General features: G+C 33.3%; 1 pseudogene; it reads right to left on the bottom strand.

Moving 5' to 3' along the window:
- Positions 1 to 2,245: 2,245 nt before the first annotated feature.
- LOC145254992 (U2 spliceosomal RNA) lies at positions 2,246 to 2,342 on the bottom strand (annotated as a pseudogene).
- Between the last annotated feature and the right edge of the window lie 17,045 nt (positions 2,343 to 19,387).

Below are 19,387 nucleotides of genomic sequence, written 5' to 3'. Positions count from 1 at the left end.
ATTACGAACACACACATAAATCAACTCACATTTTATCATTTTCATTATTCTTTGATATGTTACTAATTGCGACAATATTCTTTATAATATCCTTTATTATAATTTTTTATAAGTTAAACACACCTTATAGCTTACACCTTACTAAAATAATAACTTTATCTAGGCTGATTTTTTCATTTCAACACTAATAAATTAACTCACATTCTATCATTTTTCATAATTCTTGGATATGTTACTAATTTCGGAAATCATTTTTATCATTCAAACCGACGTCATCGCCCCCTTACTAAAATATGTTACTAATTTCCACAATCATTTTATCATCTTTACCCACATTATCGCCCCCTTACTAAAATAATAACTTTGATATATTGTTGGGTCTTATTATTTCATTGCAAACATACTTATTCATTAAGTCACATATTATAATTTTCATAATTCCTGAATTTGTTACTAATTTCGACAATAATTTTTTATAAGTTTAAGACACCTTATAGTTTCCTCCTTACTAAAATAATAACTTTGATATATTTGCTGGCCTGCTTATTTTATTACAAACACACCAATCAATTAACTCACATTTCATCATTTTTCATAATTATTGGATATGTTACTAATTTCGACAATTATTTTTTATGATTGAAAATCCACAAATTGCCCCCCTCCTACTAATATAAAAACTTGGATATAATGTCTGAGCTTATTATTTTATTACAAACACACCAATCAAGTAACTCACATTTCATCATTTGCATAATTCTTGGATATGTTACTAATTTCGACAATAATTTTCATAACTTTGACCCACTATGTCGCTCTCCCTCACTTAGATATTAACTTTGATATATTGTCTAGGCTGATTATTTCATTACAAACCCATCAATCAATTCCGGGTATTCTCATAGCATATATGTTCCACATAACTTATCCAATCCCGGGTAACGCCGGATATTCTGCTAGTATATATCTTTAATCTATCACCAGATATTCTGCTTCTATATGTTTTCCACCTATCTCATTCGATCCCGGGCAACACTGGGTATTCTGCTACTAAATGTTTTCCACCTATCTCATTCAATACTGGGCGACGCTTTCTGATAGCATATATTTGCACTTACCCCAGTCAATCCCACTTGACTTCATGTCCGCGATCGCACTGTTAAAAATATTCATGAAATAAAGTAATGTTTAAATCGTAAACTGTTTCAGCGATTTCCGGGACTGACTTTATACCCCCTAATTCACTGCAAAAAATATACATGAAATAATGTAATGTCTAAATAATAAATTGTTTCAGCCCTTTTCGGGGACTGACTTCATATCCCCCCACAACACTGCTAAAAATATACATTAAATAAAGTAATGTCTAAAACCTAAATTGTTTCAGCCATTTCCGGGACTGACTTCTAATCTCCCATCCTACTGTTAAGAATATCCATTAAATAAAGTAATGTCTAAAACGTAAATTATTGCAGCCATTTCCGGGACTGACTTTATATTCCCCACTATTAAAAATATACATTAAATAAAGTAATGTATAATGCGTAAACGGTTTCAGATATTTCCGGGACTGATTTCATATCCCCTCACTGTTAAAAATATAGATGAAATAAAGTAATGTGTAAATCATAAACGGTTTAAGTCATTTTCGGGACTGACTTCATATCCCCAACACACTGTTTAAAATATAATTGAAATAAAGTAATGTTTAAATCATAAACTGTTTCAGAAGCTTTTCGAAATTAATGCATAAAAATATTAACACGGTTATGGAATAGGCAACCACTGCTTCAATATGAATTTCTGAGTGTAGTATCAGTCTCAGCATTCCAGTGACTTAACCCTTTCTTAATGGAGGAGAATCCTTCATTACTAATACAATTTATATTTTTTGTTACTGACCAGAGTGCCCCTTTGGGAAGTTGGTCTCCCTCCACATTTCTAACCGACCTAATGTCCAACTCTGCCCTTGTAGGGAGGCAAGTAAACAAAAAATAATCAGAAGGGACATTTTCCATAGAATCTTATAATTAATCCGAAGAGACATTTCCAGTGCATTTTATAATCAATCAGAAGCGACATTTTGTAATTAAATCAGAAATTGCTTTTCCCAGTTACTTTTGTAATATTAAAACTTTGTTGCATTAAATATAGTGCCTATTTACAAATTTACCACGGGACAGATTTAGACATCTAGGTCTTTTTTTTAACGTGTAGGAAAGGAACAAAAAATTGTCTTAGTCGTAAAGGATTTCTCCTCCAATAAAAAAGAAGAAATTGAAATGTAGCATGTGAAGAACAGATACTACACTTTGATCTTGGCCAAAAGGCCAAGAAGAACAAATCATTTTTATTAACTTTGCCTTAACAGCGATACCATTTTTTTATTTTTCATTTTTTAAGTTGGAATATTCCACTTTCCTTTTAAGGGGGTGCCAAGGTTTATTTGGAATATTCCACTTTCCTTTTATAGAATAATATAATTTTCGGTTGATTAACTGTGTCGGATATATACTCGGTGATTTTCGGTTGGTTAACTGTGTCGGATATATACCCGAGAGCCAGAACAATGAAAGAATATGCTGTTGTCACATCCCTACAAATGACTGATTATATATTAATAAGAAGATATGGAAAGAAGAAAAACAAGAAACAAAGAAATAGCTATATTGTACGAGGGTGTTCGTGGTAATAGAGCAATGAAACCTGGTAGTTATTAGTCTTTCTTTACATAATCACCCCCCCCCAGTGTTATGCATTTTCCCCATCGTTTAGTGCAGCATTGGATACTATTTTTATAGAACATCCTAGGTTGGTCTTCCAACGAGCATGTGACTTCGGAAACCGATATAGCATCATCTGGAATATGTTTTCCTTCGAAAAGAATCTTTATAGTTTAGAAGAAATGAAATTCAGGAAAATACGCTGAATAAGGCAGGATGTCATAGCTATACGCCCGATGTGCATGGTCCAGATCCCAGAGTTTTCTTGCAAGAAACGGGTACATTTGCTGACCGTACTATACTTCATTATTTTGATATTTTCTCATACTTTTATCAAACGTGAAGACTAATAGGCTCCTGTAATTGGGGTACTCTTTCCCAAAATTCTGTCATCACAACCCCTTCCTGATCACAGAGGTTGTGAGTATAACGTTGCCAATGGGGAACCGAATCCATGTTTATTTGTGGTTTCTGAATTACAGATGTTTTAACGGAGTCAGATGGTATCAGCGTTAGCTGGTTCTACACAAAATGGAAATTGACAGACTACATTTTTTAAAAATTTTGTTGAATGAACTTCGGTCTTTGGATTATAGATAAAAATCAAGGTTTAATCATATGTAATCAGTTTTTGTTGTTGTTTTACTTTTAATGTTCACTCATGTCTTGGCATATCTCATATTTTATTATCGAATACTCAACGTATTATCGTTGGTAGAAAGATGTCAGCAATTTTGGAATCCATCTGGTAGACACCTTATGCATATGTAAATGATCATGAATAATAGTTTCCATGGATCATATACTAATCTATATCTTTTGTTCTATCTGTCTAATAGACCCGCGTCGATCTTTTAAAATGGATCCCTCAACTGACAAATGCCATCGATTTACAAGGTAATATAATGTATTATCATTAATATACGTTTTTTTCTTTTTAATTCATTAACAGTGTCCCGTGGTGGACGTATTTTCTAATAGGAAAACTGAATACAAGACGACACACAATAGACCTATTTTAACATCTGATTCATTTCAAACATCGATAAATTAAAAACCACAATCTATTAAGAGCTAAATTTGCCACAAAGCCCATGGAGATAAAACTATTATACATGCAAATTTCCAGTTAGATAACTGGAAATAAGAGAGAGCTATTACGCAGTAAACGCCTCTCATAGATCGTAATATAATCTTAAAAATATATGTAGTGTCCATGCAGTGGTAAAAATATAAGAAAAATAATTAACATGGATAAGAATATAATTGCTTTTATATGCAAATAAATATGTTTTTCTTTTAAACATTTAAACATAATAAATGTGTTCTTTTGTGATTAATTCCCCTCTTGATACAGCATTTGTTACCTCTGTCTTTTAGTGGTTCATTTCCGTCTAGTTACAAAAAAGACTATATCTCATAAGTCTTGTTGGTGTCGCAGTTATTGTCATGGAGAGAGTTGTATGGATAATGATAAATCATTTCGTTCTTGTAGTGTTGAATAATTACATGGTTAAAAGTTAAATTAGTTATCGGTCTAGTTATCCAACTATTTATCTATCTATTATAATGTTAAAATAGTTGATATTGGGAGATATTTATTGGTTGCGGAATAAAGTGTAGCAATGGGTTTTAGCTGAGGATGTTTGCATAAATTATATAGATTAAATAAACAAGCGTACGCGGAAAGGATGCACGGAGAGAGATGTGTGCTTTTTAATGATGACGTAACGGAACTGAGCTCAAGAGGTCGGGAAGGTTAGAGAAAGGAGTTGAGTTTGAGTTTGGTCACGTATGTGAACAGACGTGCTTCAAAAAGCCAGGAGGCGGACTGTAAAAAACAAGCATGTAGACGTGTAATGCAGACTCCATGTTAAGACCATATGACACAGCTGAAATAAATTTATATTTTAAAAATATAAAGTGCTGTTCTGTGGTTTCACAAACGAAGGAGAAACAGAGGTGTTAATTGGTTATGGTGTTGGTCATTATATATTTCATCACAGAACCCAGCAGTGAAGATAGAAGAATTCTTGGAGAATGAAAATGTATAAAGCATATATTATTATTCTTATAAAAAAATGATACCTTTAAGTAAATAGGAATTGTAATATATACCTGTGTTATAACTCTCTGATACATCATGACTCAGTTTATACGTCGATATCGTATCCACTGGCTAAACAACAATAATTTATAGGTTTTTCTGGTGCCGTTTGTAGAACTATATATTCCTGACTATGTAACAACTGTGTGGGATCCGATCCACCTCTATAAAACATTAGTGAACGTCATGTGGAGACATATGAGATATTTTGTTGACTATCTTTACCTCTCTCTCTCAATCCATTATTATGTCTGTATGTCTGTCTGCCTCTCTCCCCCGCGTATCCTCTCTCTCCCCACCTCTCTCTCTCTGTCGCTTTCGCACACATACACGCACACACACACACACACACACACACACTCTTTATCGTAAACACCATTGTGCAAAATGGTACATTGAAAATCCTTTCATATCAACTGAAAAATAGTTACGGTTACACGAGATCGTAACAGGATCAATAAACCTGTGAACCGTAAAACGTGCGTTGTATCTTCTTGCTAATATTTTGTTGCAGGTCAACACGTGCTTTATTTTCTCTACGTGTTCTGCTGATTAAATACGATCTGTGAACGCTTCGTAGACAACATCATACAACTATTTATTACTACGTAAAATACGAGTTCATACTGTCCGGTAATACAAGACTATGAGACACATCGAACCAAGCCCCTCGATAATCTACACTATTTAACGCAATAATATCTATTCCCGTTGAACACGCGAAATTCTACAGGTTAATTTCGTACTAGATAAAGCTAATACTAGTATTTACCCACTGACAGAATATTCGCATAATATGTTGAGTTTATAATCACGGTTATAATTTTAGGGTGACCCCCCCCCCCCCCAACAAAAAAAACCCAGAGGACATTAAATTGTTTTTCTGAGCATTTTACAGTCAATGGAGAAAAAAAGGCCAAATACCTTAGAGTGTTGGTGTGATGTTTTTAATATAATAAACTAGCTATGACCAAAGGTTCATTTCATTCGGACAAAACACTAAGAAACGGGGCCTAATTGGGACCCATTTTTTTTTGGGGGGGGGAGCTCACACTGTATAATCATATTCCAGAACAAAGTGCGTGTGTGCAGGTTAAGTCGTTTTTTATGTTTATTTTATGGTGTAATTTCGTTGCATATCAGTTATTTAGTGCGACTTAGCGTCTACATATATAATTACATCGTGTTCATTACACACAACTAATGGGAAAATAGTTTCTTCTTTAAATACCAAAGTACAAAATCGCCCCAAAACATGTACTTTGGTGCGAATAAATAATATATGAAGATTATATTTTTCAAGTGAAGTCAAGCCAAATAATTTCTGCTTTTGAATTCGTTTTTAACGGATTTTCATTTGTTCAACTTTTTATTCGAGGCACGCGATTTCTAGCTGCAACATTTTACTCTGCTCATCTGTCAGATGCATAGTTACATTTTAGGTGCGTCGTTATTTGCATTATATATATATATATATACATATATAATTTTTTATTATGTAAATACAGGCATATCTTTCTACGATGTGTAGTCCGTTTCAATCAGATAAGATATTAACAGGCGAGAATAATAAAGGTAAATAAATAAAAAGGTTCCAGACCTTTTCAAATTTTGAGGCGAAAAAAAATTCCATGGCTGGCAATGGGCAAAAATCAAATTTTTTATTTTTATTGTTTTTGCGCATTACCAGTCATGGCCAATTTTTTTCTCCTCCAAATTTGAAAAGGCCTGGAACCTTTAAAAGTTTTGTACCATTAGGGTCAATGTAAAAATAAATTTGACTTTTGCGGTGTCTACCAAATTACTCAGCCAATTTCTGATCTAAACATTTGAAAATTTACATAAAGGGTATTCAGATATAGGGCAAGCTTTTCAGTTGGATTGTGTCAAAATGTGAGCTATCACGAGGTCAAGTTCAACAGATTTGACCTTTGCGGTGTCCAGAAAACTTCTCAGCAATTTGTGAATCTGAACATTTAGTATTGTATATAACGGGTATTCAGACATGCGGCAAGCATTTTAATACATTTTGGGGCAAGGATTTGGCTGTTAAAAGTTTAAAGAATTGACTTTTGCATACTCTACCAAACTCCTCGGAGATTTGAAAATTTTGGGTCTAAACACTTGAAATTTTGGGTCTAAATACTTGAAATTTCAAACTTGGACATGGATCAAACATTTATTTTTGATTTGAAACCAAAACAATAATTGTTAAGGGGTCAAAATTTGGGTCAAAGTTTTTAAAAATTTACCTCTGCTGTCTCTACGAAATATATATATATATATATATATATATATATATATATATATATATATATATTAGATAAAGTGGTTAAGAATAGGAAACTAGATCTAATATTTGTAACATGTTTTTTTCCTAAGATTACGGGAGCTGGTGTTTGATCAACATTGCTGCGGGACCATGATGTAATATACTGTTTTGTTTTTAAATCCCCGAAACAGTGTTCATGGGAAATAACTGATGATTCCTTAAAAATAAATTATTACTGGTATTATAGTGAATTCGAGAGGGCAAGTTGATGCAGTGATCGCAGGTGATTGGATGATGACTTACTTACTAAATAGTTTTCTTAACGAATGATAAAAAATAATTTTGTGTATAATTTTAAAGGTTAAAATATTCCAAGATTATATAGTATATTCCAAGTATATAAATTACTTGGGTTTTATCAGCTATAATAGAAACCGAAACCAAAACTTATAAAGAATTCTTGGTAAAAATATTTGATTACAAGAAGTAGAATTCCATAACAATTAAACAGCAGTTAGATGTACTCGTGACATACAAAATGCATAACACACAGGCTATCCTATAACTATATAGATACTTATAAGTATTATAAAATCTAAATCATTTTCAAATCATGTTTGTATTCATTTTATTATATCAAATATTTGATTGTGTTTAATATATATATATATACACATACATATAATCACACTCACCAATGAAAACACACACAACACACACACACGGCACACACACACATATATATATGTATGTATATATATATATATATGTATATATATATGAACTTATAGTATGTGTATAAAGACATGGAATCCAACCGTCAGTTCAAATAAGTTCTAATTTTATACGTTGTACTAAAAGAATAGCAGAAATTATTCATAATGATATATATATATATATATATATATATATATATATATATATATATATATATATATATATATATATGTGTGTGTGTGATTAAACTATTTATAAAAAAAGTAGATCACTTGGGTTTTATCAGCTATAATAGAAACAGAAACCAAAACTTATAAAGAATTTTTGGTAACAAATATTGGATGACAAGAAGTAGAATTCCATAACAATTAAACGGCAGTTACTCAGATGCAATCGGTACACACAAAATAAATAACACACAGGCTATTCTATTACTATATAGATACTTATAAGTATTATAACATATAAATCACTTTTCAAATTATGTTAGTATTCATTTTATTATGTCAGCCTATTTGATTGTGTTTAATATGTATATAAAGACATGGAATCCAATCGTAAGGTCGACTAAGTTCCTATTTCATACGTGTTATGTAAGGAATAGCAGAAATTATTCATAATGATATCGCTAATGTCGATATTATAAAATACACATGATACTTTCAATGGCAGGGTGGAGATTGGAAATTCTATTAAATTCTCTTAAAACTCTTGTGTGGAACTATTTTACGGTGCTAGAATAGTTATGGTTTGCGAATTAATCGATCTAAAGTTAACCACAATAAAATTATTTTACACTTTGGTAAAATTACATGATAAATGTATTGGTGTATGCACGCTGACTGTGAAAGTTGGTAAAATGTAGGTTTTTTTTTTTGTTTTGTTTTTTCAATTCCTGATTATTTTGTCATCTGATTAAACGTTTATTTCAAAATTCTCCAAACATGCCCTACATTCACGGTTGCTTAAGCTCTGTGCTATTCAAACAGTCTTGAAAAATATCTCTGCTTAATCCCCTATATTTGTACTAACTTACACGCATGAGTACATCCATTGTTTGCAAATGACAGAAAGGAAAATTTCCGCAAATACAAAGAAACATCCATACTTAGTAATTTCCTCATCATCTAAAAGCGACACATACTCAATGCAAATTCTTTGCAATTAGCATTACAATGGATTTAAACCCCTTCAAAACCAAAGTAAAAAATTGGACATTCTTTTGTCTTTTATGTATTTCTACGCTTTTTTTTCTTACTTAACTTTTTATTCGATGCAATTAAAAACTTGCCCTTTAACCATGAACCATAATTCAATTTCTATATGTAAAATGTGTCTTTTCCTTTAATATTTGGACAGCATTTATCCAGTAGTATTAAATATGTAGGTAAGCCATTATTATGATGTACTATATATGTAAAATACTTCAATTAAACACTTTTAATTGCCGCAAACCATTTCCTTGTTTGCATGTATTAAGACTAAACATTAATCAGAAGTGACTTTTTAAGAGCTAGCCCAAATATTAGCTGACGCGATATTGTAAAATAAAATACGAGCAGAATTTGATAAACAACATTATCATGATTATTTAAAACCCTATTTTTCGAGTACACTGGACAGATTATTCCTCATAATATATAATATTCTAAAGAGGATTAATTATATACTAAAACATATGCAAATTGCAGAAATAAAACTATCATGATTGAGCGTATTGTACGGGCGGGCAATGCCGGATGTCCAGCTTGTATAAATATATATATATATATATATATATATATATATATATATATATATATATATATATTTGGCTTTGCCCAGGCCCTCTGTACCGGTCATAACTTTATGTGCATATATATATGTATGTATATATATTAATATGTTTCACTCATGTCCAGATAAATATTTAAAATTTCAAGTGTTTCGTTTCTAAACTTTAGACTCCAAATTGGCGGAGGAGTTTGATAGAATCTACAAGAGTCTATTCTTGCAACTTTGATCTCTTGGCAACTTACATTTCGCTCATATATATTTATATATATATATATATATATATATATACATATATATATATATATATACAGGGTGACCAAAAGAAACAGGTCCCAACTCAATTAGACCCGGTTTCTTAGTGTTTTGTCCGGATGAAATGAATCTTTGGTCATAACTAGTTTATTATATTCAAAACATCACATCAAAACACTAGGGTCTTTGGCCTTTTTTCCGTTCTACAGCATATGTTCTAGATGGCCTCCATTTAGCTTTCGATTCTTTTGGGTCACCCTGTATATATTATGATACACACAAACACACACACACGCACACATACACACACATATATACATATATATATATCATGGAATCTATATATATCATGATATATATATATATAATAAGACACAGAGAGACAGACAGACAGACAGACAGAAAACAGACACTCATACTAGACATGGAATCCAACAGTAAGGTCGAATAAGTTCCTATTCTGTACTTGTTACTTATAAAACAGCAGACTTTTTTCATAGTGATATTGCTAATAGCGATATTATAATATACGCATGATACTTTCAATGGCAAATTCATTAGCGGGAAGATTCGAAATTCTTCTATAGAATTCTATTAATTCTATTGTCTGAAATGATTATACAGGGTTAGAATAGTTATAGTTGAATTAATCGGTAAAAAATTAGCGACAAAGGAGACATTTTACACTTTAGTAAAATTACATAATAAATGGATTGGTGTATACACGTTGACTGTCCAAACTGGTAAAACGTATTTTTTTCTGGATATTTTTTGTCACCTGATTAAACGTTTATTCAAAACTAGCAGTTCAGCCCGGCTTTGGTCGGGCCCTATGTACCGTTCATAACTTCGTGTGCATATATATATATATATATATATATATATATATATATATATATATATATATATATATATATATATATGTTTGACTCATGTCCAGGTAACCTGCATATAAATTTTCAAGTATTTTGCCCCAATATTGGCGAAGAAGTTTGGTAGAATCTGCAAAGGTCTATTCTTTTAACACTGATTTCTGAGCAGATACCATTTCGCTTAAAAACTGGTTTAAAAGCTTGCTGCATGCCTGAATAGCTTTTATGTAAAATTTCAAATGTTTACACTCAAAATCGGCTGAATACGTTGCTAGAGACAGCAGAGGTCAAATCCTGTGAACTTTTTCCCCTGGCAGCCAAAACTGATTAAAAAGCTTGCCCCATGTCTAAATATACTTTATGTAAAATTTCAAATGTTTAGACCAAAAATTGGCTGAGTGATCGGGTAGAGACCGCCGAGGTCAATTCTTTTGTTAACTTTGACCCAACTTTTGACTCCTGAACAGTTAAGTTTGATCCATGTCCACGTAACGTAGTACTAAAATTTCAAGTGTTTAAACCCAAAATTGGCGAAGGAATTTTTGTAGAGTTTTCAAAGGTCAACTTGTTGAACGTCGACCCCTTGAAAACTACATTTTTAGCTGAAAACCGATTAAAAAAATATTCCCATATCTCAATACCCCATTTATGTCAAATCTCGAGTCAGTAGACTTAAAATTAACAGAGTTGTTTGATAGGGAAATGTACACACAGGGATAAGTTCACTTTTATAAATATAATTTTTTCCAAACTTTTCCTACACTCACGGTTCCTTAATATCGGTGCTATGTAAACTGTCTTGAAATACATCTGAGGACTCCTCTCTGTAATCGTTTTATATTTACTTTAAAATATGTTAATGCGTTTCTACTGACACTGCCTCGCTTTTATAAACTTTTACAGAAATGTAGAAGCAATTGTTTTATAAGAAAACGAAAAAAGAAAGGAACAAAAAATACATATCTCTCTAAAAATGTAAAAGTCATTAACTGAAAATTTTCGATATGATTACTTATTTTAACGTATTGTCCACTAAAACAAGTTTAACATAAAAAGTAATTGTTTTTTTTTTGTAATTTATTTATTCAGTTTTAATTTCCTTTGTTTTAACATTTATCCATCTTCCAAACTTTCCCTGCATCCATGGTTCAATAAGTCTATCGATATTAGTAAAAACTGTCTTGGAAAAATCACTAGACCTTTGTAAAATCAACCATGTACAAACGTTCGCAGAAGGATATAATCAATTGTATTAAAATGAGAGAGAAACCAAAAGAGAGCACGTGAAAAAAACCCATAAAACCTTAGTTACTTGCCGTTCATATAAATGCGACCCTTACTCTATACACATCTTTGTTTAGTCGTATTGTAAGCTGAAATCTTTCCTTTTTACCGCTTCAGTAAAAGCCAATGTCATTGTGCTATCTCTTCACTTGATTTTCTCTTGTTTTAATTTTTTATTTTAAACTTTCCTTCAAACATTGCCTTTACCCACGGTTCCATAAGTGCGTCGCTGTTCTATACAACTGTATTGATAACTCCTCCGGGATGCTTTTGTTGAATCTACTACAGTTCTACAAACTTTCGCGGAAGGATAGCTAGCGCCTTGCGAATCGGATTAAAGACAGAAAGGAATAAGATTAAAATAAATAAAATAAATAAAATGCGCAAATGATAAGTTACCTACTCTTAGTTTATCAACGATGAGCTGGCCACACGGCGTTGCCCGATCGTACAATACGTATACACATGATATTTTAATTTATGCAGATTGCGTAAGCATTATTATAGTATCAATCTTCTATTGATTATTATATATTACGAAGAGTTTTTTGCCCAGTGAGCTAATTCGTAAAAAAGAAATAAATAAAATAAATAATAATTATAATGTCGCTCATCAAATTCTATCGGTGTTTGTTTACAATATCGGGTCAGCTGATATTTGCGCTTGACGATTTTAAACGTAGTCTTTCTTCTGTTATAGATAAAAATAGAAGAATTTTACAAAGGAATATATTACGTTACAGAGGACGATGTAGCGTTAAATATTCTCCTATAAAAATTATGTTTTTTATCTATAAGAAAGAAAGACTATTTTAAGAATGTTTTTTGTTCCATTTCCTATACTTATCGGATGCATTTCTGTACAAAACTTATCTAAGAACACTGCCAGACAGAATGTACCATTGTTTGAAATTTACCATTGTTTGAAATTTACCATTGTTTGAAATTTACCATTGTTTGAAATTTACTGAAGATAGACTCAGCCGTTTCGGAACCTCTAAGGAAGAAACTCTCTCTCTCACACACACACACACACACACACACAAAGTGACATTTATATAACAGCAGAGATAAAGATAGCGACATCTGATTATTGCGACTCTTTTTTGGCCAGCACAGAAAACCGGATTTATTTCATTTTTTATACCCCTATCTTTCGAAAAAAATTTTTTTAATTATTTATTTTTAGTCCGTCATTTTTTCTTCTCTTTTTACTATCACTAATTACCCCAAAATGTTCTCTATGTTTTTCTTTTATTAGTCATTGAATAAAGTTGAAATATGCACAAAATGCTTGGAGCAATTCTTTTCAAATTCAGCCAGCCAGAGGTAGGAATATCAGAGGTTAAAAAATATTCGCAATGTAGTCATCCGTAAATTATAAGCCGAACAGACAGCGGTAAGAACGATGAAATTGTCTAAAGATCTCGATTGCGTCTGTTTGTCTTTTCGCCATCTTACGGCATCTGTATTCTATCGAGTCAAATTGGGTTCTGTACGAAACTCCAAGGCGATCTCAACACAAGTTGTCTCCTCAACATGTTGTCCCTCACACCGCAAGATCGCTTATGCAACTAATACTATGCTTTGCGTCTGGTAGGCAGCGAGTCAAGTGATTCATAATGAACTATGGCCAACGAACAAAACGGTCACTGGATACCTATACTCGCAGCAATTGAATCGTGTGTTACAAGCATTGCGCTAGAAGAAGCAATCACTGGTAAATTGCAAAGGTGTGCTTTTCCTTCATCGCAATGCCAGGCCGCATGTAATGTTAGTGGTCAGGGTTACAGCTCAGCAACTTAGGAGATAGACTTTGTGCCATGCACCTTATTCTTCTAACTAATGACAACTTTTTATACTCCCTAGGAAATCATCTTCGTGGAAGATCCTTTAACATACGGAAGATTTGCGCAAAGCTCTCGCGGACTACTTTGCGTCATAAGGGATTGAGCAGATGGAGATACGTTGCCAGAAGATCACGGATGCCGATGGCGATTATTTCAAATAACCAAATATATGTGTTTTCGCCCCCCCCATTTTAAATCTAACAGAACCTTTTTGGTTACCTTGAATTTGAATCTTTCTTCCGAAAATATCCTTTATCCACGGTTTTAGAAGTTCGTCGCCATTAATTTAAACTGCTGAGAAACCGCTCTAGAAGCACGTGGTCAATTTAATAAGCATGATCTTACTGTCACAAAACGCTAGTCGCCATTGTTTGCAAATTAAGGGAATAGCAGAAAAGAAGGATATAAAAAAAGAAAATGTGGTAAATTACCTCCGTCTCTTTATATGGTCGGATTTATTAAGGCATATTACAGAATGGTTACAGCAATGTAGGCAGATAGCTGGCATCGGAAATGCATATCTGAGAGAGAAATGGATAAAATGGATAACTTTATCAGTTAATTATCAATTACGGATAATTTGAGCAATAAAAACAGTACCCGTATTCTTAGGATTTCTCGAATTTAGTGTTATCTGCACAACGTTTCTGTTGATGTAATTCACGACCTTCTTAAAGTGAATCTTGTCGAATGTTGAAATTTTTATGCCAAACTCGGGAATCTGCGCCGAATTCCGAACGGAACCATTTATTTAATACAGATAGGTGGCATGCTCTCGGTCCGTCGGATATGACTATGTAAAAATAGTAACAATTCGCAACTGTCTTTTGCTCGCTCACACTGATCAGTAAATCTATAAATTCACAACCGTAAAAACAGTATCTATCTATCTATCTATCTATCTATCTATCTTTCTAAAAGGAAAATGTGGTAAATTACCCCCCTCTCATATTATAGCGACAATTACTAAATGAACATATTTTTAGCCTACATGGTAAGCCAACTTATTGTGTTATGACCAGTTATATTTACGGTGATCGCTTACTGTGCCTTCACGCTGCTGCTGCTGTTATAAGTACCACGATCGTTTCTCTCCTTTCACTACTTATGGATTCATTCACGATATAAAATATCGAATCTGAAAAAGAAGCAAGGGATATTATTAGAGTTTGAATATTATCAGTTTCTCGAGCAAACAGATTGTTTAAACGCAAAAACTTTATTCACTAAGTATGGTGAAGCACATTGACAATACTTAACTAAAATCTATGACACACAAGACGTATTCTTGAGCTTTGCATTACAACAATTACAAATATTTATTCTGCTTCGATTTAATTTTTTTAAAATTATATGACTTTTAAGATAGCCTTTTTAAAAAGAACTAACTATATATTTATGTAGGGAATGGGTTTACTAACCAGTCGCCGATTATCAATGAATTAGACTACTCAACTATATGAAAGGAGGATTCATATCAGAAATGTGTATGTATTAAATTTGAAGACGACCATGTCATAATCTGCGGGGAAACAGTCCGGTGGTAATGTGTTTCTACGGTGAGGAAATCTTGCAAAGAAGCTCTAATAGCGAAAATTCTACCTGGCGCTAGGCATTAAGCAATTTTTCATAGTTCTAACATCACTTTAACATACATAGATTTTACTATTTGATTCACATTAGTGTTTGTGGTGTATACAAACTCTAGAATGTAAAAAAATAGCAACATGGAGAGAAAAAAATCTGTGTCTTTATATGGTCGGATTTATTAAGGCATATGAAAGAATGGTTACAGCAATGTAGGCAGATAGCTAGCATCGGAAATGCATATCTGAGAGAGAGAAATGGATAAAATGGATAACTTTATCAGTTAATTATCAATTACGGATAAATGGAGCAATAAAAACAGTACCCGTATTGTTAGGATTTCTCGAATTACTGATCTCAAATTTAGTGTTATCAGCACAACGTTTCTGTTGATGTAACTTCCGACCTTCTTAAGGTGTATCTTGTCGAATGTTTAAATCTTTATGCCAAACTCGGGAATCTGCGCCGAATTCCGAACGGAACCATTTATTTAATACAGAGAGGTTGCATGCTTTCGGTCCGTCGGATATGACTATGTAAAAATAGTAATAATTCGCAACTGCCTTTTGCTCGCTCACACTGATCAGTAAACCTATAAATTCACAACCGTAAAAACAGTATCTATCTAGCTAACTAGCTAGCTGCTATTGTATAAAAAGAGATTGATCTGTGTGTGAGTCCGTTCCGTATGGAATCCGAAACTACTGGGCTGATTTTCATGAAATTTCACACAAATGTTTTTTATGCATGTAGCAGTGTTCTTAGATAGGTTTTATAATGGAATGTCTACGATAAGTATTGATAATCTATACTCGCAAAAATCTGATGAGAGAAAGAACATGCAGTTTCAACAAAATTAAAGTATATACAGCTTAACATAACAAGTCATTTGAGAATTTATATCATCATATTAGCAAAATGTCTCGGAATATGAAATCGGCAAAGATTCCCTGATGTGACGCGTTGGAAATAAATATTTCTGTTTATATTACAACTGAACTATTATACTTGACTTTTTCATTCTAATTTGAAATTCAAGCCATCATCACAGCACAAGCAGAAACGCCTAGCATATAAAATCAACAGTAGTGGTTTTTATATGACAGGGTGAGTTCGAAATGAATATTGAACAATGATACTTGACTTGTGTATGTTGAACTTTAATTGAAGCCGTTATATGTAAAAATGATTATATACAATAAAAAGTAGGTTCTCCACAGTGCAATGTACACTATAAGTTATTGTGAACTAAGGTACTGCGGGATGCATGTGTAGATTTATCCCGGTGCACTACGACGGGTCTCCACCTATAACAAGACATCACCGATTTAGATGGCAATAAAAATATGGGAGTGTGTAACATTCGTTCATAATCATTCAATCCCAGGCAACGTCGGGTCTCTCTGCTAGTATTTATACAGTAACGCGATTAAAAAAAACTATTATATATTATAGCCTTTCATTTAGTATGATAATAGATTGTGTATCATTTTGTCGAATTAGAACCTGATAATATTCGTAGAAGTAAATACGTAGATTTAGTCCGTTGGGTGAAATAAATTTAGTCTCTAAACTTATTTACTTTGATAGCAAAAAATCAATAGAAAAAAAAAGAAAATTTATTTTCATTCACTTCGAGTTTCAAAAAATATTTCAGTCGATAAATTACTTTCTGATACATGCAATTATTGATTGGATAATAACGTTTTCCTCATGTAAAGTCTATTTCATGTTAGAAAAAAAATCAATGTGTTTTATTGTTGCATGTTATTTTTTACTTTCCAACTAAGTATCTCATAAAATATATTCAAACCGTATGTTAGTGTGAATCGAAATCTAAAGCTGCCGTGTCGATGAAGTACTAGCTGGCGTTGCCCGGTCTTAAAATACGTTTTAATATAATAACTCAATTTATGCAGATTTCGGGTTTAGTATTATAGAACTAATACGCTTTAATATTATAATTCAGTTCATACAGATTACAAATTAATAATTACAGAGGAAACTTTTGTATTATTATTATTATTATTATTATTGTTGTTGTTGTACTCAGTATATAGTTGTAATCCCCTGCGTGGCTTAGTCGTAAATACGTTTAAATAAGATATTTTAATTCATATAGATTGTAGTTATTATTTTAGATCCAGTTCTCTATTGAAATCATATTGTCTCTAAAGTATATAATTATGAATTCAAAGTTAACTTGAATGGCATCAGGTAGAATCGAAACCAAAGCATTTACCGTTCCATGCTTAGTCGGTAGCGCTTAACATGTGTAGAGTAAGAGCTTTATATCAATTTTGACCCCTTAGCAGCTATTTTTACTGGCTTAAAATTAAATCAAATTCTTTCACACGCCAAATACCTTATATATAAAGTCTGTGGACCAGGTAGTGAGGGAGGTTTTGTAGAGACAGTTCCGCAAAAGCAGGCACGGTTACGGGTTTATATCAGGGTTTTCTTCTCCTAGAAAAGTTGCCTTCACCACGGTTTATGGGAGCCCTCTCCACTTACCATACATCAGTCAAGAGTCTTAGTCAAGAGATCCTGAAACTGAGAGCGAAAACCCTCCAAGATCTCGTCGTTTGAAGTCACAGTTCGTCATCCGGCAATGTGATATTAGCGATATGTCGATTAGTAGACCGTCGACGCTCCGCCGCACGCATGCTTGTTACCTCGTACGGCGCTCTTTTTAACTTAGCCCTAACTACATATTCCTGGTCCTCCCTATTATCCAGGGAGTCCAGTTCAGCCTTAACCACAGTATAACTATTACTATCCCCTCCTCCACCGACCTTTTTAATCTAGCTTCTAGTTTCCCTTTCGCTATGATTGAGTTGGCGACTATAATCATAAGTAAAGGACCTAATAACTTTTTTAAAGTGACCCCCCACCACTTATTACCAATTATATCCCCCGACAGTTCCATCTGTATCATTAGTAACAGCTGTTCCCAGAAGTCCTTCAAGTCGAACAACGACGTGTTGAACTTCCAGTAGCCACCCATCCTAGTTTATCTGAACCCGGACGAGTCTGTGATCCGAATACGAAACTTGGACTATCTAAAAATCCTAGGTCGACTCTCCTAATTAAGCACCGATCGATGTAACTCGAGAGTTGCACCAGATCGGAGCCGGGTCTACCTGTCCAAGTCGATACTACATTCCTGGGTTTTTCATTTTGAAACTTATCGAAAAGATCAAACTCATCAATAAAATCCCGAAATGCTTTAACATCCCACTTCTTGTTAGTAGCCCTTATCTAAATCGTGATCCAGGACCGCGTTCCAGTCTCCTGCTAAAACAATCCGACAAGACGAATACATAAAGGGCTCGAGCCGCCGATAAAAGGAATCCAGCTCGTTAGGTTTATTGGGCGCATAAATCCCGATAAGTTGCAACGTCACATTCTTTACGGAAACATCCACGACGCAAAGTCTCCCTTCAGGATTTGCAAATACTAGAGAATAAACGACGCATTAAGAGTGCTAGCCAGGTGACCTCCCTTTTTTAGGCGGGCATCAAAATGTGCTGAATAGAGCTGAAAGTCTGTAAGGAGCACATCCTGATAATCACTAGGAATGAAATGGGTCTCCTGAAAACAACATATATTTACTCCTAGGCATTGAAAGGCGCGTGCACCTCGAAGTTTACTAGAAGGGTTCCTCAAGCCCGGTCATTTAAATTCGCTAATCTCAAGGCCATTGGGTTGAGAATACTGAACGGACATTGACGATGTAAACGCACCAACGGCTGTCCCATGGAACTAGTGGTCATTTCATTGGTGGTGTTACCGTCCCGAGATACGCTACCGATGTCTAGGGGATACGTTAGTTTAATTGCTCAATAAATGAATGGGCGCATTCTTACAGGAAGCCTCCCAGTACATGACTCTTTAAGATCGCATAGTTCTTTATCGTTAAAGAATACAAGAGGAAACGTTATTTT

This window comes from Euprymna scolopes, chromosome 30, assembly GCF_053919585.1.
Source record: "Euprymna scolopes isolate OS-2025 chromosome 30, ASM5391958v1, whole genome shotgun sequence".
Taxonomy (NCBI): Eukaryota; Metazoa; Mollusca; class Cephalopoda; order Sepiida; family Sepiolidae; genus Euprymna; species Euprymna scolopes.
The sequence above is the reverse complement of the archived record's forward strand: the minus strand, read 5'-3'. Positions and strand labels throughout refer to the sequence as shown.